The sequence below is a fragment of the Lissotriton vulgaris genome, chromosome 5, assembly GCF_964263255.1.
Source record: "Lissotriton vulgaris chromosome 5, aLisVul1.2, whole genome shotgun sequence".
Lineage (NCBI taxonomy): Eukaryota > Metazoa > Chordata > Amphibia > Caudata > Salamandridae > Lissotriton > Lissotriton vulgaris.
In genome coordinates, this window is record NC_141693.1 from 314,396,736 (window position 1) to 314,420,365 (window position 23,630).

A 23,630-nucleotide genomic window follows, 5' to 3' on the forward strand; every position below is an offset into this window, starting at 1 on the left:
CACAGGCTCCCATTGAAGAAACGGGTGGGTGTGGAAAACTTTGCACCCTGTGGAAGGCACCCCATGGTGCCTGCCACACTGTGCATGGTTGCATGGGGGGATCCCATGGGTATCCCCATGGGCCCCAACCGGAGGCCTCTGGGTGAAGGGGACCTGCTACAGGCCCCCAAAGTCCGTTTCTGACAGCTGTTCTGTGTCAGACAAACCGATTCGGAAAGGCTGTCCAAATCCGACATTGTACTGCGTCAGTTGGAAACGCGATCCATAGACTTGTAGGATTGGCTCCGACTGACTCCGATTCTTTGAATGCCGGTCGGAACCGAGTCGGAAAGACCAAACTGTTAGCTTCCATCATAATTGGTTGGTCGGAAATGTTTCTGAGTCGGTCAGAAACAGGGAGTCAGTCAGACATGGATTAGGTAAATCCGAATGTCATTCGGAGCTCTTCCGACCGACATCGTAATGAGGCCCTAAGTTGTTGACTGTCTTCAGTGCACACATCCTTATCTGCGGAGCACAGAGCATCTTTATTACAACACATTGAGGAAAAATATTAGAGGGAACATTGATGCTCTGCTCTCCTTCTCATGCAGCACAACCCATAGCATAGGTTGATGTGCTGACTTGCATGAGATATTAGTGAAATTGCCCCAACAAATCCTTGTATGGACCCAACAACTTCAATATGACTGCAGGCAAGTTAGGCAGAGTGACACTTGAAAAAAGAAATTTGGAGGTTTCTGACCATTGTGCTATGGTAATGACAGTGCTCACTAAGACACATTTGCCAGGTAATTTGCTGTTAGAAGTCAGTTCAATCAAGGGAAAATTACAAGTGATTTCACTGAAAACGGGTAATCCAATGCAGAATTCCACATTGAAAAAAATCATGTATCAATCCTGTGAGGGTAAAAGAAGAGGCTTTATTTGCTTTCATATTTAAGTGGCAATGAGTAGAAGTATCCACTGGCGTAATAAAACTTGAGGGGGCTTGAGGGGGCCCTCCTGCAAGGTTTGCGGAGGGGCTCCCTCTGGACTCAATTGGCATCTCTACATCCAGAGTACTGTGCTGAGGGGGACCCTGGAGCTTGTGGGCCCCCGCACTACGGTGGCCTGTGTTACGCCACTGCCAGTGAGGAACTGGGAGCTTAAAGAAATGTCTTCATATCACCCCTATATCAAATCGATTGAGTCTGCTGATTGAGTCCTCCCAAGGAGGATTTGGGGTTGCAAAATGTATTATAAAGCACCTAAGCAACTAGAAAAATTGTGTTTGTCTCTCTGAGGTGTTGGTCAAGCTGGGTATCCGAAAATCACTCTGTTACCTGCTCTTAATAGCAATGCCCTGAGCCTCAGCCAGATGGAGGTTTGCCTGTGTCCCATATGGCAGACCAGCACTGCAGTAATAAATGTGTCTTTTTGCAAAGGTGCAGGTGGTCGTTTTACAGCCGTAAAGGTGGAGTTGGCAGATAAACTATGAACCACCACATTGACTTAATGGGTGTGGACCTTCTAGAAAGGACTTTGTATAGCTACATCTGCCAGTGCTCGGGAAATTTAACACTCACCCCAGTACCTCCGCCTTATGTGGGCTGGAAGAAGAACTTGCAAATCTTCCATTTGACCAACCCCCTCCTCCAACCTTCAACAAGGTATGATCCATGACAGCGCACCCTCAACAAGCTTGTCTCCTTGCAGGAAACTGAACAATGGGGCAGATTTACAAGAAACTGATGCTTCAGGAGAGACGCGTCTTTTTCCCTGCACCAGCCTACGATAACCTTGCGCCACCATGGATGCGCCAGGTTTATAATACGGCGCACCATGGTGCAAGGATTCACAGATGCGTCAGAAATTCTGAAACATCTGTTGGCCCAAAAGGCACGCATTGCTGAAGTCGTGTTACAAGCACGACGCAACTCCAGCAATGCATGTTGAGGCCTATACTTATTGTACTGATTCACGCCATATAACTGCTTCAAGCAGGCGTAAGGTTTTAACGCAGTGGCTTCCTAGAAGTGGGGCAGTGAAATATTGTAGATTTCACTGCATCACTTTTACAAGGCTTTCCTGCTTGGGAACGCCCACCCTGCATACATTATACCTGATGCAGGTATAATGTGACGCAGGGCTTTACAAAGTGATGGATCTCCCTAGATGCGTCACGTTGTAAATTGGCCACATTGTTCGCGGCGCCGCTGCGTCACAAAAGTGACGCAACGGCGGCGCAAAAGTGCTGCCAGGGGCTTGTAAATCTGCCCCTATGTTTTTAAGGTTGAGGCGTAGGCGACACGATGGTTGTACAATAATTGGAGCCATTTATATAGTGCAAATCATTTTTAAAAGCCAAGAAACTTCAGCAAGGTTTCCTTTGCACCGAATCTTTGGAGAACGTCTGAATTTCTTTTTGCTAATCCAAACATCGGGTCAATGCCCTCTTAAGGCATGGGCATGCTGGGCAATTGTGGAGTGGGGGTGGCACAAGCATAGGGGCCCCATGCTAATCTATACATAATTATTATTGTTTGTATTGATTAATCTTTGCTATACAGCATGTTTTTTTAATGTCAAAACACTGATTTTGTTTGAGGTACCAAAAAATGTAATTTTATTTTATCAATAATTTACATTTTTATTCCAGTGAGTGGTTGTGTAGGTAGGGCCCAGTGCACTGCTTTGCCCGGGAGCCTATAATGCTGATGAGACGACCCTGCATCGGGTTCCTATTTTTAGTTCCTGAAGGACTATGCTGTGTTTGAAACAGTAACACAAGCAAGACATGTTTACTAATTGTCCTTTATTTCATGATCATCTTTAAATAATAAGATGCGTGCTGTATATTTAAGTCATCCCCTTGTGACGCATTGGCTGGCATAGCCCTAATTGACTTCTGGGTGCCAAGCCAATAGACTCCATCCTGTTCAGCGGAGACACAGGTGGGTATTGTGTGAAATGGTATTTCAGTATTTGAACGAGTCGGACATTCCAAAAGACTTCTTGAAGCCCTGCTCTTGCAATAACCTGCTTCTAAACCATGGCATATCTAATGAGGCCTGCAGTGCCCACCCGCCTCGTGGCACATCTTCTCCGACAGGAGCACGAGCCTTCTGCTGCAGCCACCTTACACCAAGCACATACCGTTTTGACATGCCCTATGTATTGATTACAGATTCCTGTGAGCAGATCACTGCCTGCTCTCATTGGTCACTGCGATGGGCTGCAACAATCGCCATGGCAACCACTGCTGGTTGTTGGCAGGGCTCAAAGAAGCGCACAAAAAATGATTTAAAAAGCGTGTGTTTTTTGAGAATTCAGAGTGTTGTGACTCACAAAAGCATCCGGGTGCCCTTTGAAGAGACAAGACAACTCACTAAAAATACACAGCACTCGAATGTAGGACGTGGTGGTAAACACTTCCCAATCAAAAAGGGCTGGGGAGCAGGGAGGGGCAACGCCTTCTCAGGTGCTCACTGCTGGCCGCCTCAGTAAACCAGATGTTTGCATCTGGACCTCGCAGGCGCCTATTGCATATTGTGTTGCGTTGCGTGTCCTACTCTTGTAAGGTTTCAGAAAAGTATCTGCCTTTTGGTGTGAACCCCTTTCACACGAGACCCCCAGGCCCATCCAAACCGCAGTTAAGTAAGGGTCTCCCACTGACATCCAACTAGGTGTCTATTTACTAGTATTTTTTCCCGCCAATACTCCTTCCTCTTGGTCAGCACTGAAAATTCCTCTCTTAGCCATATGAAATTCCAAAGGGAGAAGAAGCAGTAACTTTGAAATGGGGGAGGTCCCCCTTCCACCACCCGTCAGAGGAACCTGGGGCCACTACTATTACCTATAACTTTAGGGCTCTAATTATAGGGGCTTCGGCTGTCTCTAGGAGACCCACAGCCAGCAACCCCATGCCTTTCAGCGCTCAGGGCAATAAATAATAGCCAGAGCATCCCCCTCCTCACGTTCCCCACCCTCTATGGAGTGGAGCCCCCGATCTATACAAGACGGTAGCTCCGCCTCCTCCTTCAGTCCTCTCGGCCTCACCCCTCTGATCTGGGAGTTGTTTTCTTGCAGAGCTCCAGCGGCGGCGGCGGCAGACCTTCCTGCGCTCAGAGGCTGAGGCGCGCAGTGGGTACCACATTCCAGACAGAGCAGACGGTAAGCGGCACCAGTGCGCGCGCGCTCAGCCGTGCGCGGGACGGAGCGGGGAAGTAAACAGTGCCTTTCTGAGGTGTGTTGTTGGTGCTGTTTTTTGCATGTGAACCCCACGGAGTCTTTTGTGCGAATTGCAAGCTTCAGTTGGCGTCCCTTTTCCTCTGTCCATGTGGTCGTGACAAGAGCAAACGGTGGTTTTCGCAGGACTGTTCTCGGTTCCTGTGGAAATTTGCGTCCGCGCGCATTCTACATTGGTGTTTTTAAACGAAAAAAATGTATATTTTGATATTTTATGGTATTTTGCGTTAAATGTGGTTACAATATTTAACTTAACTGTTCACCATGTTGTCTTTTGTTACATTTCCTTTCTGTACTCTCCGACATGCTGCGCTATGTGAGGTTATGATGCGCGATGTTGTGTCCCGTCACTGATGTGTTGCTATGCTAGGTTGTGTTGCGTTGGAACACTCTACGTTGCGTTCCAAATATTCCCTTATGGTAGATTTCTTTCTGTTATGTTACGTTGTTATGCATTATGCTAATCAATGCTATGTTATGCAACTTTTGGTTCTGGCAAGTTAAGATGTGATGCTATTTGTTATGCTATGGACATTACATCTCTTTATGTCACAATTCCTTTCGTCATGTTATGTGTATTGCGCGATGTTATGCTACCCTTTACGTCTGTTTTATGCTACTTTTTGCTACGTGATAGTTTGTTAAATTGCACTATGTTATGTAAAAGGCATTTCTTTATGTTATAAATCTTTTTATTACACCGTATGGCGTTTCCTTACGTTACCACACGTGATGGTATGTTACGGGGTGCTTCATTTTGTCAAAATAGATGCAAGGGTTGTGTAGCGCCGTAATGGCATGAAAGGTTCGTACAGCGCCGACCCGGGGGTCCGTAGATACTTGCGCAACCGAGGCAGGTATTCCTGCGTGTGACTTGAAGCATTTTTATTACCCTTTGTTAAGGGGCTCGGCGGATGCAGTGCTGGCCCCGCGTCTTCCGAGACAAAGACTTGACTGCGCCCCTCCAGCTGATAAACATTCCCCAATCGCACCAACGGATCGATACCGCCATCGACTGTGCTGGATCGAAAAAGCGGCGAAAACATCCAACGAGACCTACGATTCTGAGGGAGCGCTGCCCTCAGACTGAAACAATTATTTCAGAATCTGAAAAGCAGCTTTCGCCCCGCGCGTAACAAGTTTGGGAAACTTCCCTTCCGGGAATGCTCGCTTCAAATGCAAATGTAGTGAATCCATATGTTGAAGGAACCTGGCTGGAAACCCCTGGGCTACTCCCCACAAAAATAAAATTCAATCACGGCTAGGACGAGGCGCCACCTCAGTTCACCGCTCCCATGGCTACAGGCAGCATATTTCTGTCTGCGCTACTTTGGTACCCACGCTGCGCTGGGGTCCGTCTTGAACTCGTTTCCTATAAGGACATTTGTTGATTTTCACAATGAAGTGCTCGTTGTTTGTTTGAACACGCAGCCAGCGTGTACAACCTCACTTTTCCTAAGAGTTCGTGAAAAATGTGGATTTTTGTGCGCTGAAAATGTAAATGTCTGGATTAATATGGGGGGAGGGGGAAAGAGGGGGTTTGGGGGGAAGGCTATGATTTTTAAGCACTCCCAGTTCATGGTTGTTGAGCTAAGAACAGGTAATATCTCCTAGCCACTGAGATTCAAGCCCAGACTTTCTGGTTCCGAATATGTGTCCATTGGTACCCAGATACCTTCTTCTATTAATATAGTTGAGTTGTAAGGGGCATATTTACAATAACTGACGCATCCTTGCAAATCAGCAGGGATGCGCCAGTTATTGTGCGCCACAACTCCACCATCATGGATGCACCGCATTTACAATGCGTCGCACCATGGTGCATAAACGGCACAGATGCGTGACGCATCTGTGCCGTAAAAGTGACGCATTGCTGGAGTTGCGTCGCAAGCGCGATGCAGCTCCAGCAATGCTCTGGGGGCCCTATCTAGTTAATGCTGCGTCAATCCTTACGCCTGCTTCAGGCAGGCGCCGGGTTTTGACGCAGCATGGGCCTAAAAGTGACTGAGTGAAATCTTGTAGATTTCACTCAGCCACTTTTAGGAGGTGTTCCTGCGCCTGAACGCCCCCCCCCTGCACAGGAACGCCTACATGTGGCGCAGGGCATTACAACGTGATGCATCTCCCAGATGCGTCACGTTGTAAGTACCCCGCACCATGGAGCAGGATTTGCGCCGCCGCTGCGTCACAAAAGTGACGCAACGGCGGCGTAAATGAGGTGCAAGGGGCTTGTAAATCTGCCCCATAATGTTTAATTTTCATAAGCATATGACGCAACATCACCCTTCCTCCTATCATGTGATGGTAGTTGAAGATGAAGACTGTCCCTGCATCTCTCCTAATATCCCATCTCTTGGGTCCACCAGCATCCACTTACAAGGGGCGGAGACCCCTCTTTGAAAACGAAGGGGCTACTCCTTGTGTCCATAAGCGACATCTCTATGTTGGAAGTGGTCCAACTATATTGCAAGGATCAACCAGTCTATGGTGTCCCATGATTTAGCTTTTTATGGAACGCACAGCACTTCTTGCTCAGGGGAGCAAAGTGTCCATCCTGAGAGCCTCTGCGCTACCATCTAAGACCAGATCTATCATCCGCGGGTTTGCTCTTGATGGAAAAAAAATGATAATAGAAATTTCCAGTCTATGTTTAAGTCCATTTTCAAGGTCTTCTGAGTCTTCAAAGCCTTACCACAAATGTATTAGGTTTTCTATATAATTTTGGGAACACCCCATCTTAGTATCCAGAAAGTTTTGCCAGAAATACAATATTTCATTCTCAAGAATCTCCCTTCTTCAAACGTTCGTCTAAATCACCTATAAGTTAAACATTTAAATGAGGCCTTGATATGTATTAGGGGACTCTCAGAGGTAATTACGGGAGAGAGGTCAAAGGGGACTTATACAATTTAACTGGCTTCTTACTCACCATACGTGAACTCACGTGTGGATCAATATTTATGCTTATTTATGCTGCAGAGACCCTGTTTATAAAAGCCCCTCCCCCCCACACCCCCGAGCTCTGCTTCTCCTCCCAGAGATGATGTACTGCTGAACCAATACCCTATAGCTCTCACACTCAAATCAGAAAAAGGTTCAGTGGGCCACAAACCTACTGCAGGGATCTGTGTTTAACCTCTAATCCACAGGTTTGATTCTGCACAGCACCCCCCCCACCCATTCTTTTATTCTCTCTACTGACAGAATGTGCACCCGTGATCTTGGTGCTACTGGTATCTTTTGTTTACAGTGGTGAGAAACCACACCATTGTAGCAGTATGCACGGGGTCCAAAACCACTTGTTTTATTTGTGGAATTATTATTCCAAACCAGCTCTGTACCCCTATATTATGAGCCCCCCCCCCTTCCTCAATATGTGATTAGATAAACCATACCTTCTACTTTGACAGTTCCACCTCTCCAGTCACATGCATGTGGAACTAGTGCCATGTTGCACGGGGGGCAGCTGATGCTGTATATTTTCCCCTATCTCACTTCCCCCAAGTGTAGAGTAGAATAGAGTGCCGTGATGCAGAGTGAAGTGGTGCAGAGTAGAGTAGTGCATAGTGCGGTGATGTAGAGGACAGTGGCATAGAGTGGCATGGTGCAGAGTAGAGAAGAGTGGTATAGAATGAAATGGCATAGAGTACAGTGGCATAGAGTGAAGTGGCGTAGGGTGCAGTGGTGCAGAGTAGAGTACAGTGGCATAGTGTGCAGTGGGGTAGAGTGTAGATGCATATGGTAGAGTGGTGCAAAGCAGAGTAGAGTGGCATAGAGTGCAGTGGCATAGAGTAGAGTGATGCAGAGACGAGTGGCAGTGGCATGAAGTAGAGTGGTGCATATTAGGGTACAGTGTCGTTGAGTGCAGTGCTGTAGACTGTAGTGTTGCAGAATAGAGTGGCATATAGGGTAATGGCAAATAATGCAGTGGCATAGACTACAGTGGCATATAGTGCAGTGGTGTAGAGTGCAAAGCATACAGTGCAGAGGCATAGAGTAGAGGGGCGCAGGGTAGAGTGCAGTGGCATATAGTGGAGTGGTGAAGAGTAGAGGGGTGTAGTGTGGAGTGGTGTAGAGTGCAGTGGCATAGAGTAGTGTGGTGCAGAGTAGAATAGAGTGCATTTATGTAGAGTAAAGTGGTGCAGAGTAGAGTAGAGTGGTGCACAGTGCAGGGGCATAGAGTGAAGTGGCATAGAGTGGTGTGGTGCAAAGTAGAAAACAGTGGCTTGGAATGCAGTAGCATAGAGTACACTGGCATAGAGTGCAATGACAGAGCGCAGGAATGTAGAGTAGAGTGCAGTGGCTTAGTGTGCAGTGGTGCAGAATGCAGTGGAGTACAGGGCAGTGGCATAGAGCAGAGTGGTGCAGAGAAGATTGGCATAGAGTGCAGTGGCGTGGAGTAGAGAGGTGCAGACTAGATGGTAAAATAGAGTGGTGTAAAGTACAATACAATACAGTAGAATGTGCAGAGTAGAATAGAGAAGTGTAGAGTGCAGCAGCCTAGAGTAGAGTAGTGCAGAGTAGAGTGGTGTACAGTGCCATGGCATAAAGTGTAGTGGCGCAGGGTAGAGTAAAGTGGTGTAGAGTGCAGTGTAATAGATTGGAGTGGCGTAGATTGCAGTGGTATACAGTGCAGTGGCATAGAGTGAAGTGGTGCAGAGTGCAGTGACGTAAAGTGGAGTGATGAAAGGTAGAGTGGTATAGAGTGCAGTGGTGTACAGTAGACTGGTGCTGATGTGAATAGAATGCAGTGATGTAGAATACAGTGGTGCAGAGTAGAATTGAGTGGTGCACAGTACAGTGGCGTAGAGTGCTGTGACATAGAGTGACATGGTGCAGACTAGAGAAGAGTGACGCAGAATACAGTGGAATAAAGTACAGCGGCATAGAGTGCGGTGGCGGAGAGTAGAGTGATGCAGAGTAGAGTGACATAGGTTGCAGTGATGCAGAGTGCCGTTACGTACAGAGCAGTGGTTTAGAGTAGAGTGGTGCAGAGAAGAGAGGCATAGAGTGCAGTGCCATAGGGTGGCATGGGGCAAAGTAGTGAAGAGTAATGCAGAATGCAGTGGCACAGAGTACAGTGGCATAGAGTGCAGTGGTGCACAGTAGAGTAAAGTGGCATAGTGTGCAGTCACACAGAGTGCAGTGGCATAGCATAGAGTGGTTCAGAATAGAGTAGCATAGAGTGCAGTGGCTTAGAGTGTATTAACATAGAGTAGAGAGATGTAGAGTAGAGTAGTGTGACGTAGAGTACAGAGTGCAGTAACATACATGCAGTGGTGTAGAGTAGAGTGGTGCAGAGAAGAGTGGCATAGAGTGCAGTAGCATGGAGTAGAGTGGTGCCGACTAGAGTAGAAAGGTGTAAAGTAGAGTGACATACAGTAGAATGTGCAGAGTAGTGTAGTGTAGAGTGCTTTGCAGTGACGTAGTGTAGAGGGGTGGACAGTGGAGTGCCGTAGAGGGCAATTGCGTAGAGTGCAGTTGCCTGGAGTAAAGTTGTGCAGAGTACAGTGGTGAAGAGTGCAGTGACATAGAGTGTAGTGGTACAGTGTAAAATAGAGTGGTGTATAGTACAGTGGCGTAGATTGGAGTAGAGTAGAGTGCAGTGACATAGAGTGTAGTGGTACAGTGTAAAATAGAGTGGTGTACAGTACAGTGGCGTAGATTGGAGTAGAGTAGGGTGCAGTGACATTGAGTGCAGTGGTGTAGAATAGGGTGGTATACAGTGCAGTGACATAGAGTGCAGTGGTGTAGAGTGAAGTGGCGCAGAGTGCAGTGACGGGGAGTAGAGTTATACAGAGTAAAGTGGCGGAGAGTCCAATGGCATACAGTGGAACGGTGCAGAGTAGATAGAGTAGTGTAAAATGGAGTGGCGAAGAGTGCAGTGGTGCAGAGTAGAGTGGTGTAGGTTCGAGCAGAATGGCATAGACTTCATTGGCTTAGAGTGGAGCGGTATAGAGAGCAGTGGCGTAGAGTTCAGTGGTGTAGAGATGAGTAGAGTGGAGTAGTGTGCAGTGGTATAGAGTGCAATGGAGTTGAGTGGAGTGGCGAAGAGAGAAGTGACATAGAGTGCAATGCCCTTGAGGATTGCAGACAAAGGCCTATGTCAGAACCTTAGTTTAAGTTCTACGAGGTCCTTAATCTCTGAAGAGAAGCCACTCTCATAGGCTTTGTCAATGTTTCACAGGGGCACTTCACTGGTAATGCAGCAGAAACAATGTTTTACGCAGTAAATTATAATTTGGGGACAAGTATCAATGTTGCTGTATTCTTTATTTGAAAGGCATTCAAAATCACAGTTACACTTTACAGTACAAGGATGTGTGTATTCTGTGCCACAACGAAGGACCAATTCACTGTCAGAGATGAGAAGATTTTCTCACATTGTTGGGCGGGGGTTGGGAAGGCAAATACGTAATATGGAAGAGGGCAGGTGGGAGGGTATAGGAGCTGCATGGACAGGGACATAGGAGAAGGACTGAAAGCACAAGCACTCATATGGAGTGCTCTTCCCCAAAAAAGAAGCTCCAAAAACAGGAGCAGCGGAAGGACACAAGTGCTTGGTCCATGCTTCAAGGGAGAGCCAAAGACAAGAAGAGGACTTGACGTAAGCATATCGATGAGAACGAAGGAAACGAGGGCGACGCTGAAGCTAACAAATGACAAGCTATGGACGGGATGTAAGCCCTACTCTATGTAAACAAAATGTCTCGCAAAGACAGTGCATGCGCTGTCTAGGTGAAACCAAAAGAAAGATCAATCAGAAGATAAAATAATTAGGGAAAATGTGGAAAGAGCTAAGACAAAGCTGGTACTGGCTCACAAACAGAGGAAACAGTATTTTAACCATATTTGTTGCCAGGGTAACTAGGAGTCAGGCAAAAATGCTTTGTTGACAGCCCAAGTTCCATAAGGATTTTGTACTGTAGTTAAAATTGAGTAAAATCATTCACTAGTATGTTTGCTTATAAACAAAGATCTTTCCTCAGATACAGTCATGTTTTCAGTAGCTTCACATTAGTTAAGTTGATCAAAATCGGTTTGTTGAACTTCTCATTATATATGCAGCAAGCTAGTGTAAAAAGTGTTTGCCTTGCTCCAAACTTTGGGCCATATTTACAAGAATTGTGGCTCAGGGCAGGACAGCAAGTTACCATGCTGCGCTGCCCTGGGTCACAGGGAAAGGGCAGAATGTGTCGTGCTTCGCACCAACACAACAATGTCTCAACCGGCAACCATTAGCGAGGACAATTATAGGGGTTGTATAAATCACAGAAATGAGGGGAAGAAAGGGAGTCCACGAGAAAATGTAATAGGTTGTGGATTATTATTTGTAAGTAGTTGTAACAGCACTACAGTACAATTTTACAAAGGTAACCATAACACATAATTGTGCACTGAATGTGCAAGTGACGGTGAACAGCCCAGTGACACAAGAGTGAAAAACAGCGTGAATGGGGAAAAACAACTAATACAAATGATTATAATTTTTAAGCAATTTAGTTTGAAATGTAGACTCTTGATTTTCATTGCTTAATGCATTACTCTTACTAGAAACCATTCAAATCATTCAACAATGCAACCTTGTTCACCGAAGACCTCCGGATCTCCAAGCGCACCTGTCGGAAGCTGGAGAATAAATGGCTCCTCGTCCGAACACCAGACAGCCACACAGCTCACAAAAGCGCCACCCGCAGACAGCACCAACTCATCAGGACCGCCAAGAGGACCGCCTTCAAAGACCGCCTGGATAACAGCGCACATAACACCAAATAGCTCTTCTGCATCGTGAAAGAACTCTCCAACCCCAGCTCCAACACCACATCCCACCATCACAAGACCTGTGCGACTCCCTGGCCACCTTCTTTCACCGCAAGATCGCCGACATCCACGACAGCTTCAACTCTGACACCCCCGCACCCACCACCGAGTCCGCCACCCCTGCGATCACCACCCGCACCAGCAGCCTGACCGCCTGGTCCCACGTCAGCGACGAAGACACCATCAAAACCATGAACTCCATCCACTCCGGATCCCCTTCTGACCCCTGCCCTCACCACGTCTTCAACAAAGCCAGCACAACCATCGCACCCCACCTCCGGAAAACAATCAACAGTTCCTTCGAGACAGCAACCTTCCCGGAAAACTGGATGCATGCCGAGATCAACGCCCTGCTGAAGAAGCCCAAGGCGGACCCTAAGGACCTCAAGAACTTCCGGCCCATCTTCCTGCTCCCGCTCCAGTTCCCGGTAAAAGTGACAGAGAAGATTGTTAACAAACAGCTAACCCACTACCTCGAAGACAACAACATCCTGTACCCTTCCAAATCCGGATTCCGCAGCAACCACAGCAACGAGACCGCCCTCATTTCCCGCCACTGACGACATCAGGATCCTGATGGACAAAGGAGAAAAAGCCGCCCTCATCCTCCTGGACCTATCAGCAGCCTTTGACACAGTCTCCCACCGAACTCTATCAGCACGCCTCCATGGAATTCAAGAGAAGGCCCTGGCCTGGATCACATTGTTCCTCCCCGGCAGAACCCAGAGCGTCCACCTCCCACCCTTCCGCTCAAAAACCACGAGATCATCTGCGGCGTCCCACAGGGATCCTCCCTCAGCCCAACACTGTTCAATATCTACATGGCACCGCTCGCCCATGTCGCATGACAACATAACCTCAACATCATCTCCTACGCCGACAACACCCAGCTGATCATATCCCTCACCGAAGACCCCCACACAGCCAAAGCCAACCTCCACAGAGGAATGAAGTCCCTAGCCGGCTGGATGAAGGACAGCAGACTGAAGCTGAATTCAGACAAGACGGAGGTCCTCATCCTCGGACCCACCCCATCAGCCTGGGATGGCCCACATCGCTAGGCACAGCCCCGGAACCCACAGACCACGCACGCAACCTGGGGGTGATCCTCGACTCCACCGTCTCCATGACCAGGCAAGTCAGCGCCGTCTCCACGTCCTGCTTCAACACCCTCCGAATGCTCCGCAGGATCTTCAAATGGACCCCTCCCCCGACACGAGAAAAAACGTCACCCAGGCCTTCATCACCAGCAGACTCGACTACGGGAATTCCCTCTACTCAGGAACAACAACCAAGCTCCTGAGATGACTACAGCGAATCCAGAACGCCTCAGCACGACTGATCCTCGACGTCCCCCGACGCAGCCACATCACACCCCACCTGAGAGGCCTGCACTGGCTCCCCGTCAACAAGAGGATCACCTTCAAACTCCTCATTCACGCACACAAAGCACTACACAAGACTGGACCCACATACCTCAACAACCGACTCAGCTTCTACACCCCCACCCGAAACCTCCGCTCAGCCAACCTCGCCACAGTTCCTCGTATCCGGAATGCCACCGCCGGCGGCAGATCCTTCTCCTACCTCGCCGCCAAGACCTGGAACGCTCTCCCTACCAGCCTACGACAGACTCAGGACCTGCTGGCCTTCAGGAAACTTCTCAAGTCCTGGCTCTTCGATCAGTAGCAGCCCCCCCCCCCCTCCCCCAGCGCCTTGAGACCCTAACGGGTATGTAGCGCGCTTTAGAAATGCAGTGATTGATTGATTGATGCAAACCATAATGGCGATGTGCTGTGAGGGCTTAATGACTACCTGAGGGTCGTGCATCATGGAGGTTGGCTGCAAACCAGAGCCTGTGACCAGGACCTGAGGTTAACCCGCTGCAGGCAGCCAACTCTCGCTGTGAGAAACCATCAGCTACCTGCACCACTGTGTCACTCTTCTCTACTCTGCACCATGCCATCCTATGCCATTCTACTTTATGCTACTGCACCCTACACACTGCACACGATGCCACTCACATTATGCCTCACATTCAACATGTAAATATATACAGTCAGTAATATATTCTAACATACGGCATGATACGTTCACACCATCAACATAACAGGCCAACACATCCACCATCATGCACCAACACACCCGCTGACGTATAGCCTCATAAACATTGTACCCAATATACACACTCTCATATTCCAAAATAAGGAAGATCATACATACATTCAACTAACTATACACCAACATAGTTCTGGTTCGGTGGAGGGTTTAGAGTTGGAGCAGGGAGAAATGGCGCTCAGGCACGTACGCTAAAGAGTAAAGATGTGATGAGTGGTTACGGTGCAACAAGGTCAGGGGAACAAAGCCCTAAAGCTAACAACCCCTGTGAGTGTGCGGGTAAGGACCCACACTGTCAAATTATAACCAGGTCATGTGCACACGTATATAGAGTATTGGTTCTAGTGTGAAAAAACATTAGTCAAAGTGCTTTCAGTTACGAAATTATGAAGGTCGACATCAGGAGTATCTTAAGGAAGATAATTTTTATAACAAGTATTTTTGGTCAATACAGAAGAAAAACCAGCCGACACGTGTTTCATCACGAAAAGTAAACTCATGACTCTTCAGGGCTGTAGGGAGAAATATTCATAGGTGTGGGAATCGCAGTACCGGTGATAATTCCGACCCGGTAATCGAACGGGTCTGTAAGCTACAGGACACGGGTAAAACTGTAAGAAATGCCTTAAAAGAACTAAAATTGAAATGGACTTAAGGTTGACTAATATATATTAACAATGGCTTCGTATTAAAAACTAACAAGTCATGAAATTCATGACTTGGGTGATAGCGTGACCTTGTCTGACAGCACTTCACGTCTGTTGACCATCTTGCTGTCATAAGTCCACAAACAGTGGTAAAGCCAACATGTGGAACTCAACTTTTAAAGAAGATACCTATTGGCTTATTTGTGCTGTCAGTGTTCTTACTTATTGGTAATAATTTTGTGAGGTAATCAACATTACACTTGGTGTACAGCCAGGACCCGCGACCAGCCCCACGTGGGCTGCTACTACCCACTGCGCATGATCTTTGGCCATGAACACCAGAGGGAGGGCCGAGGGTGCTCCACCTAGACTACAGTGGGTACCTAACCATATTTGTGTTTTGCAAATGGCAAGGCACAGTAGGGTTTGAGTGCAGGGCATAGCCTGCCCTGCAGCCAACATTATGCTGCTGGTCAAACCTGCTGGGCATAATCTTTGGCTGTGGGCAGAGGAGTGGCCACAAGCTCTAGTCCTATGATCAGTCCAAGCTATGCACTATCAGAGTGACGAGTGACTACCTGATGGATTAGGTGCAGGTTCTGAACAAGGAACAGTTGTCATGTCAAGCGCCAAATAAAATTGATAGTCAACCATCACATTGTATGTAGCATGGCATGGACACAAGACCTGGCCTACAGCAGGAGAATATATTCAGTATCCACTGTTCTTCACCTATTGCACACTGACTTTGCTTGTAATATACTGTTTAGAAAGAAACACATTGATAAAAAATAAATACTATGATGTTTAAAAATTGTTCAATTTTATTTACAATTAAATGTGATTCTAGAAAGAGGCATTTTTATGGAAATTTTCACTGTAACTTGTCTTGAAATATAGGAACAAAAAACAAAAGAAGGAACAAATGAACACAGGTGAAACTATTTGCTATGGTCCTTCAGCTGCCTCCGCTAAATCCTTCTGTTCTGCTCTTATACCAAACAAGAGTTGTGTACTCACTGTTACAGAGTGCAATTCTTACCATATTTGAATCAACTTCCTGATGTAACTCGGTCAGATTGGTCGTAGGTCTTTAGCTATTAATAGCCGTTCTTTTTTCTGGCCTCCTCTCCACCATCACGCCTATGAGACTTGAATACTTGCCAGCTTTTCTCCAATGCAGCTCTTGATTGCACATCTTACAGACCAACTTTCAAGCATTCACTTTTTTCATGGAGGGGATGAGTAAAAAATACTCTTATACCCAAGTCTCATTTGATGATTCATCCACTGTTCAGAGTCTTTTGTAGTTATCACCTCAAAAAAGGTTGCCCGCTGTTGGCACTGTAGGCTGGCTGCTCTCTCCGGATGTCTCCTTTTGAGGCACTGCCTCTTATTCTACTGTACTAAACGCCATGATGGTCGCAAAGTTTTCAGAGTTGGCGCGTAGGCTACTTCACAAAGCAAAATGGCCTTCATTCTCAAAGACAAGGCATTTTTCTTTTCCCATCCAGAACTATTTCTATCATTCAAAGAATATTAATAAAACATCCAATGAGATGTATCATTACCTGCAATTTACAGAGCTTGTGAGTTCATAAATGGAAATCCACAAGCTAAGCAAATTTGTTTTAAAGGCCATTATTTTAGGCATTGGAGATTTGTGAAACTTAGTATGGATCCACAAATCTCACAAGCGTTTTAATTGTTTTAAATTTAGCCAAGAGGGTATGCCCTTAGGGGGTCTCCCTTGTAGCCTGGGGCTCAGGGTGTCTTTAACCTAACCCTTATGTGGCCTCTGTTTCAGGACACAAGGACTATCGTCTCCAGAATGGCTGCCGGCAAAGAAACATTTCTCTTTCAGTAGGCAATCAGATTTTTTGATAGCAGATTGATCTTTGAATACGCATAACTGAAAGGCACAACAGAAACAAAATGCACCTTCTTCAAATCAAAATGCTTAAAAAAAAAAAATCTGGATTTGCATATTATTCACAAAACAGCAGAAACACTACAACAGTATTAGTGCAGACCCCAGCAAGCTTCAAAACTATCGTTCCATCTCGCTGCTCCTGTGTCCTGCCAAAGTCCTGGAGAAAGCTATCAACCTCCAATTCACCAAACACCTGGAGAGAAACAACCTGCTAGACCTCTACCAATCAGGATTCAGGGCTAATCATAGCACAGAGACTGCCCTGATCATCGCAACAGATGACATCTGCACGCTACTCAACAGAGGAGAATCAGTGGCCTGGATCCTACACGACCTCTCCACAGCTTTCAGCAACATCTCCCACCAAACACTCATTGATATACTGAGCCAGATCGGAATCAAAGACAGCGCGCTCAGAGGGATGGCATTTTTTCTCACGGGCACACCCAGAAAATCCATCTCCTCCCCTTCACCTCTCAACCCAAGGACACCCCCTGCGGAGTCCCCCAAGAATCATCCCTCAGCCCAACCCTCCTAAACATCTACATGACACCGCTCAAAGACATCATCAGAACCCACAACATCAACACTATCTTCTATGCCGATGACACACACTCGTCCTCTCGCTCTCAGCGGACCCCACCATGACAAAGACCAATTTCCACAACTGTATGAAGAATGTCTTGGACTGGATGAAGATCAACTGCCTGAAGTTCAACACCGACAAAACCGGAGTACTAGCCTACAGCAGGCACACCTTACTCTGGAATGACTACTGGTGTCCATCAGAACTCAAACCCACCCCCACTCCGAAAGACCACACCTGCAACCTCAGCAATGGTTTGGGCGGAATTTGCGTAATCGCGTTACGCAAATCTCTGCGAAAGTGTAAAAAAACCTCAGCGAACACGCAGAAATTCTACTAACACGCGGAATTTCTTGTTCGTGATACTTTTTTATTGTTTGCTATCGCTGTTTGCGTGCTCGGGGGGAAATATCTTGCGAACTCGCATTTGAGAACGCGAACAAGCAAAACATTTTACGAAATTGCTGAACACACAATTTTGGGCAATTTTGCATTCTCTGCGGAACGCAAAATTCCGCAAATTCCGCAAATTCCACGAGCGGAACAGAATTTACCACCCAGGCCTACTCAGCATCATCCTGGACAGCAAACTCTCCATGAAAGGCCAGGTCAACAAAGTCTCCTCAGCCTGCTTCCACACGCCAGAAACCGGTCCTCGGAAGCTTGTTTCCGGTCCAGGGAAGGCATGGCTTGGCAGTTCGGGCTGGACTGTTCCCATGAGGCACAGGGTCAAACTGATTTGCATATAGCCATGTCTGAACAGGGATGGCAAAGTGGGCTAAAGAACGGTGATGGATTAAACCCAGATCTTTTGACTGGGTGTGAGTGTTTGATTGGTTCAGATGCTCCGTCCATTACCACCCCCTTTTGTACCGCTTTTGGCCGCCATAAGTGTGGCAGGGTATGCTCAGACGTGAGTCCCTTGCTCACTTTGCCACTGGATTCAAGCAAGCCGGGTTGAAGACGGCTGGAATGCCAGAAACCGGTCCTCGGAAGCTTGTTTCCGGTCCAGGGAAGGCATGGCTTGGCAGTTCGGGCTGGACTGTTCCCATGAGGCACAGGGTCAGACTGATTTGCATATAGCCATGTCTGAACAGGGGTGGCAAAGTGGGCTAAAGAACGGTGATGGATTAAACCCTGATCTTTTGACTGGGTGTGAGTGTTTGATTGGTTCAGATGCTCCGTCCATTACCACCCCCTTTTGTACCGCTTTTGGCCGCCATAAGTGTGGCAGGGTATGCTCAGACGTGAGTCCCTTGCTCACTTTGCCACTGGATTCAAGCAAGCCGGGCTGAAGACGGCTGGAATGCCAGAAACCGGTCCTCGGAAGCTTGTTTCCGGTCCAGGGAAGGCATGGCTTGGCAGTTCGGGCTGGACTGTTCCCATGAGGCACAGGGTCAGACTGATTTGCATATAGCCATGTCTGAACAGGGGTGGCAGAGTGGGCTAAAGAACGGTGATGGATTAAACCCAGATCTTTTGACTGGGTGTGAGTGTTTGATTAGTTCAGATGCTCCGTCCATTACCACCCCCTTTTGTACTGCTTCCACATTCCACACTCCCTGCATGCTCTGCAGACTCTTCATGTGACTTCCAACCCACACCAGAAAAATGATGACACAGGGTCACATCACCAGCCAGCTGAACTACGGCAATGCACTCTATACAGGCACCTCCAGCGAACTCATGAGAAGACTCTAGACGGTCCAGAACACAGGAGCCAGACTGATCCTCAATCTGACCAAGACCCATATCACCTAGTATTTGGAAGACCTCCACTGGCTCCCCAGTCCCCATCCAGAAAAGATACCAATTCAAGCTACTTAGCCAAGCCTACAAAGCTCTCTACGAACAAGGAGCTGCCTAAATGAACCACCATCTGAATTTTATCTTCCACCCAGGAACCTCCACGGCGCTCACCTCGCCTTCGCACAGATACCTCGTATCCACTGCTGTCACACCGAAGGACAATTCTTCTCCCAACTCGCTACCAAGTCCTAGAACGCCCTTCCCCTCCACCTTCGCACATCACCATCACTGATAGAATTCTGGAAGGGACTTAAGACTTGGCTCTTCAACTAATACGTGCTGCACAGCGCCTGGATACCCTTAGGAATGATAAACCGCGCTTCATAAGTATCATTTGATTTCTTGATTGAGTGATTAACCTTTTGAAGCCCACACATGGATTTATTAAAACAATGCTGGTCAAAAAGTAATGAAAGGATTTATGTCAAACCAAAAACGCATCACAGTAGTCTAAGCAAAGTTCTACTTTCACGTCAAGTTTGGTGTAAATCTATTTAGCTGTTTAGGTTGTAGATTGGAGCAAAATTAACTACGAGAAATAAAATGGGAGAAATGTCTTCCTCCCTGCTTAACTTTTTTTTGCAATCAGAGCTGCACAAATCCGGACACATCAATACTTAGCTGACTGAGTAAACAGATTACCAGGTTTTATGCAAATCCGTCCACTGGATCAAAAGTTTTTGGCAGATCAACATGCCTTTTCAATGGAAACACCATCTGAACTATAGCTATTGAGCAGAGACAACCAGTGTGATGTATCTATATCCAGAAATAACTAAATATGAATACATATATGTGTATGCACATAAACACAGTTTAAGTGACATCATTGTTGCAAATTAAACTTCAAACCATCCGAAATTCAATTGTTATACACCACTACATAGACAATAGCTTGCAGGTCCATCGCTGGTTTTCATAAGGCAACAAAAGAGAAGCCACCTGATTAAAGCTCTTTATTCAATCAATAAGCATTTGTAAACCACAGCACTGCCACCCTTAGGGGTATCTAAGCACTGTGTTCCCGGTGAAGAGCCAGGTCTTGAGTCTGTTTCTGAAGTCTGGGAGCGAGTTGGCTGTATTTATCTGGAGGGAAAGGTCATTCCAGGGCTTGGCAGTGATGTAGGAGAAGGAGCGCCACCGCTGTGGGTGGTGTGTGCGAGGGCAAGTGAAGAGGATCTCAGGTGTCTAAAGGGATGGTGGAAGTTCAGTTGGTGGTTGATGTAGACATGTTCTAGGTCATGGAGGGCTTTGCAGGCATGCATGAGAGTCTTGAACTGGCATCTCTTCTGGATGGGGAGCCAGTGATGATGATTATGGTCACATTTTATAGTGCACACATCTACTCCAAGGAGTGTCCCGGCATGAAAGAAGATAGATAAGAATGTGATAAAGAGGCTTAAGCTTGTGCAAAGAGCCATGTTTTAAGTTTCTTCTTAAACAATACTGCATCACTCGTGGTCCGCAAATCCAGAGAGAGCAATGCTGTAGTAGAGGCAGCTGGTGATGAGGGCCGGCATGACAGTCTTTCTGGTGTTGGTTGGGATTCATCTAAAGATTTTGCGGAGCGTTCGGAGTGTGTGAAAGCAGTGGGAGGAGACTGCTTTGACTTGTCATTTCATGGTCAGTTGGCTGTCGAGGATGATGCTGAGGTTGCATGCATGGTCGGTGGGTATGGTTGTAGGTCTGATTTCTGCAGGCTACCAGCTGTGGTCTCAATCGGAGGTGTCTTTCCTGAAGATCAGAACTTTAGTTTTTCAGAGTTGAGCAGGAGGCTCTTGTCTCTCATCTATTTGGCTATGTTGGTCATGGCGTTACAGAAGTTGGTTTTGGTGTTTGCGGGGTCCTCGGTGAGCTAAAGGTTCTGTTAAGTGTTGTGTACATGGAGGATTATGTTGAATCTGATGAAGTCTGCGAGGAGGGTCATGTAGTTGTTGAACAGGGTGGGGCTGAGGGGAGATCCTTGGGGTACTCCGCATATGATGTTTTTTGGTGAGGAGGTGAAGGGAGGCAGTAGGTTGCTCTGTGTGCATCCTATAAGAAAGGAGGCAATCCTCTTGAGGGAGTCTTGCTGTATGCCTATGTTGTAGAGTCTGTTGATGAGGGTGTTGTGAAAGACTGTGGCAAACGCCGCAGAGAGGTCGAGGAGGACCAGTGACACTTTTTTCCATGGTCAAGGAGTGTTCTGATGTCATCTTTGGTGGCAATCAAGGCAGTTTCAGTGCTGTGGCTGGCATGGAATCCTGATTTTTACTATTCCAGTAGGTGGTTTTGTTCCAGGAATTTAACGAGCGGCTGGATCATGGCTTTCTTGAGTGCCTTGGCTTGGTAGGGGAGCACGGAGATCGTCCAGTAATTTTTGAGATGCCCAGTTTTGTGTAAATCTGTTTTTTGTTATAAGAGAGGGCATAAGTTCCTACATGAGGTAAATACATCTTTTTTTACCCTGATTTAACTTACGTTTCCCCTGTATGTATCTTCAAGAAATTAGGAATACTAAAACAGTCAATTTTGCTAGATGGAATGTGCAGGAAAGTGTCCCTTACTGCCAGCAGCGGCAGGTGGTGGGAGTGCTGCGGGGTGGTGGGGCGGGGTAGGGGTGGAGCAGGGTGGGGGTAGTAAACTATGGAATATGGCCCAAAGGAGGTAAGTAAACAAATAAATAAATAAAATGAATTTATTTGCGCGTGCTGCATCGCATTTGGCAATGCAGCACTCGCAATGAAATTCTTTTTATTTATTTATTTATTTACTTACCTCTGTTCGGACAGTTTACTACACCCTGCTCCTTCCCCGGCCCGCCCCGCAGCACTCCCACCGCTGGCCGCTACTGCTTCCTGCATAGAAACAATCCTAATTGTAATGCAAGCACCCTTGCAGCAGCGCAAAAGGGTGCCTATGTAGAAGTTAGGTAGCACTCAGAGCTCCAGCACAGAGAGAGAGCAGAAATGTGCCATATCTTAGTAAATATGGCACATTCCTTCTCTTTCCATTTGACAAATTGTCTTGCTGCGTTGAGCCAAATGTTAGAAAATCAGGGCCCAGTTCTTTACCCTTTTCTGGGAAACTTCAGTGAGAGCATGGGATTAAGTGCCACAAATGGGAGTGTGCGTCTGGTGATACAAACTATACTGAACAATTGACAAACAGAGATGCCATTTCTCCCCAGAGCTTAGTGAAGATGTGCAAAATGTAAGCTTTATTAGCAAAACTTAGTGAAGTTTGTTCAATTGCAAAGTTTTTCAGCTCTGTAGATTTACTCAGGTGGAATTATAACTTTGCACACCTCTTGGCTAGTGGAATAAACTTCAGAAAAAATGTTTTGTGTGGGAATTTTTATTCTATGCAAAAAAAAATGTGTACGAAAATTCTACTGCAAAAGGCAGATATGGCAATTTTTTCCGCCAAACATTTTATACTTTGCTAGATTATTCATCCATTTCTATTGAGACTTCATTGGTTCAAGAGCTTCATGTAGTTCGCAAGCTTTAAAAACGACATCACAAACTAGGTAGAAGCAAAATTGCCCAACTTTCATACCTAGCAAAAGAAGTTATTTTGGGGCTGAAACTCATGTATATGTGTGTAGTCACATTGCATCCCCACCTCCTTCACTCCACCAGGCATCCCTGACTGACTCAGCCCACTCCACTCCATCCACCAGGACCTACATAGCTTCTTTCATCTCAGCGGTTACAATATGTCTAAGGAAAAACTGTATGGCTCTAGGACAAGAGCAATGTGCACAATATGAATTCATGCGTTTTGAGTATTGTGGCTTGATTTTTGATGAGTTAATTGTTTAGATGTAGAAATAAAGAGAACATGTGCTGCAAATTGCTCCACCTTATAAGTGCATTACACTCAAATTTTTGGGAACTAATTAAGTTATCAAATAGATCTCAAGTCTGTCCAAAAATCCTAATTAAGGAAGGTCTTCAAAAAGGCTGTGTCTTAGCCCCTTCTCTTATTTAACTATGTATGTCAGACATAGGTAATTATTTCCAGAAACCAGAATTTTTACCACCAAAACTGGGAAGTTCTCTTGTCGGTTATCTAGCCTATGCAGACAACCTCATGATTTGTTTTCAAACTCCAATTGGATGCCAGCATCAACTTACATCACTTAACGAATATAAACAGAGGGATGCTTTAAGAGCAAAGATGAGCAAAACAAAAATTATATTTTTGGGGGCGAACATACAGTAATTCATTTGGAAGCTATGAAAGAATACAGTGGAGTCAGTAAACTCACATGTATACATGGGTTTTCATTTGGATCAATCAATCAATCAGAGTTGGTAAACCACAACTACTAATCTGTGAGGGTCTCAAGGTGCTGGGGGGGGGGGGCATGCGATCAGGCACACAATAATAGCATTTAATGCAAAATTGACTCAATTCGTGACTTACTACTCGATCATTTAATTTTTTTAATGAAAAGCCTTCGGTGGATGCCTAAGAGACTTATTAAAATATCAAACTA

General features: G+C 46.4%; 1 protein-coding gene across 1 annotated transcript in view; it reads left to right on the top strand.

The window, feature by feature from the left end:
• Positions 1-4,030: 4,030 nt before the first annotated feature.
• LOC147710802 (glutamate receptor U1-like) overlaps positions 4,031-23,630 on the top strand; it is a 193,742-nt gene continuing 174,142 nt past the window's right edge. Inside the window, exon 1 of the mRNA XM_086921548.1 lies at positions 4,031-4,155. The gene's annotated coding sequence lies outside the window, so the exon portion shown is untranslated. The remainder of the gene's footprint in view (positions 4,156-23,630) is intronic.